We start from the raw sequence: 2,500 nt of genomic DNA, 5'->3' as shown, positions 1-2,500 counted from the left end.
TTTCTTTCTTTTGTATATTTTCCTCAGATTTCATTGTCTTTCTTTTCTAGATTTGCCTGATCTTTCTTTCTTTCTTTCTTTCTTTCTTTCTTTCTTTCTTTCTTTCTTTCTTTCTTTCTTCCTACATTTGCCTGAGATTTCTTTTTCTTTTTTGTCTTAACATTTGCCTCTGATTTCTTTCTTTCTTTCTTTCTTTCTTTCTTTCTTTCTTTCTTTCTTTCTTTCTTTCTCTACATTTGCCTGAGATTGTTTTCTTTCTTTCTTTCTTTCTTTCTTTCTTTCTTTCTTTCTTTCTTTCTTTCTTTCTTTCTTTCTTTCCATTTGCCTGAGATTTCTTTCTTTCTTCTCTTTACATTTGCCCAAGATATCTCTATCTACCTCAAAGATCTCCTCCATCCCTACTCCCCATCAAGATCCCTGCGGTCCTCATCCAAGGGGCCAGCTGGTCATCCCCCGCACCAGACTTAAGGCCACCAGCGATAGAGCATTCTATGCAGCTGCTCCTTCTCTATGGAACAGGCTACCCAACACCATCCAGAATGCTCCTTCACTGGCAGCGTTTAAAAAACACCTTAAAACCCATCTCTTCATGGAGGCCTTTGGCTCCTAGTTTCCACAAGCACACACGCACACACTTATATGCACCCACACACACACTTCTACACTGACACCTTGTTAAGCGACCTTGGGTATTTTGAAAGGCGCTATATAAAACCAAACTATTATTATTATTATTACATTTGCCTGAGATTTCTTTTTCTTTCTTCTCTTTACATTAGCCTGACATTTCTTTCTTCTGTCTTTTTCTTTCTTTCTTCCTTTCTTTACATTTGCCTGAGATGGCTTTCTTTGTATCTTCTCTTCACAATTGCCTGATATTGATTACATTTGCCTCAGATTTTTCTTTCTTTCTTTCTTTCTTTCTTTCTTTCTTTCTTTATATTTGCCTGAGCTTGCTTTCTTTCTTTCTTTCTTTCTTTCTTTCTTTCTTTCTTTCTTTCTTTCTTTCTTTCTTTCTTTCCATTGGCCTGAGATTTCTTTCTTTCTTCTCTTTACTTTTGCCCAAGATTTCTTTCTTTCTTTCTTTCTTTCTTTCTTTCTTTCTTTCTTTCTTTCTTTCTTTCTTTCTTTCTACATTTGCCTCAGGTTTTTTTCTTTCTTTCTTTCGTTCTTTTATTCTTTCTTCTCTTTCCATTTGCCTGATATTGAATTATTGACAGATTGATTTCTTTCTTTCTCTACATTTGCCTGAGATTTCATTCTTTCTTTATATCAATCTTTCTTTCTTTCTTTTTTATATTTTCCTCAGATTTCATTGTCTTTCTTTTCTAGATTTGCCTGATCTTTCTTTCTTTCTTTCTTTCTTTCTTTCTTTCTTTCTTTCTTTCTTTCTTTCTTTCTTCCTACATTTGCCTGAGATTTCTTTTACTTTTTTGTCTTAACATTTGCCTCTGATTTCTTTCTTTCTTTCTTTCTTTCTTTCTTTCTTTCTTTCTTTCTTTCTTTCTCTACATTTGCCTGAGATTGTTTTCTTTCTTTCTTTCTTTCTTTCTTTCTTTCTTTCTTTCTTTCTTTCTTTCTTTCTTTCTTTCTTCTTACATTTGCCTGAGATTTCTTTTTCTTTCTTCTCTTTACATTAGCCTGACATTTCTTTCTTCTGTCTTTTTCTTCCTTTCTTCCTTTCTTTCCATTTGTCTGAGATGGCTTTCTTTGTATCCTCTCTTCTCAATTGAATGATATTGATTACATTTGCCTCAGATTTTTCTTTCTTTCTTTCTTTCTTTCTTTCTTTCTTTCTTTCTTTCTTTCTTTCTTTCTTTCCTTCTCTTGACTTTTGCCTGAGATTTCTTTCTTTCTTCTCTTTACATTTGCCAAAGATTTCTTTCTTTCTTTCTTTCTTTCTTTCTTTCTTTCTTTCTTTCTTTCTTTCTTTCTTTCTTTCTTTCACAATTGCCTGAGATTTCTTTCTTTCTTTCCTTCTTTCTTTCTCCACGTTTGTCTGAGATTTCTTTCTTTCTTCCTTTCTTTACATTTGCCTGAGATGGCTTTCTTTGTATCCTCTCTTCTCAATTGATTGATATTGATTACATTTGCCTCAGATTTTTCTTTCTTTCTTTCTTTCTTTCTTTCTTTCTTTCTTTCTTTCTTTTCTTCTCTTGACTTTTGCCTGAGATTTCTTTCTTTCTTTCTTTCTTTCTTTCTTTCTTTCTTTACATTTGACTGAGATGGCTTTCTTTCTTCTCTTTACATTTGCCCAAGATTTCTTTCTTTCTTTCTTTCTTTCTTTCTTTCTTTCTTTCTTTCTACATTTGCCTCAGGTTTTTTTCTTTCTTTCTTTCGTTCTTTTATTCTTTCTTCTCTTTCCATTTGCCTGATATTGAATTATTGACAGATTGATTTCTTTCTTTCTCTACATTTGCCTGAGATTTCATTCTTTCTTTATATCAATCTTTCTTTCTTTCTTTTTTATATTTTCCTCAGATTTCATTGTCTTTCTTTT

The sequence above is a fragment of the Neoarius graeffei genome, chromosome 27 (genome assembly GCF_027579695.1).
Source record: "Neoarius graeffei isolate fNeoGra1 chromosome 27, fNeoGra1.pri, whole genome shotgun sequence".
NCBI lineage: Eukaryota > Metazoa > Chordata > Actinopteri > Siluriformes > Ariidae > Neoarius > Neoarius graeffei.
The sequence above is the reverse complement of the archived record's forward strand: the minus strand, read 5'-3'. Positions refer to the sequence as shown.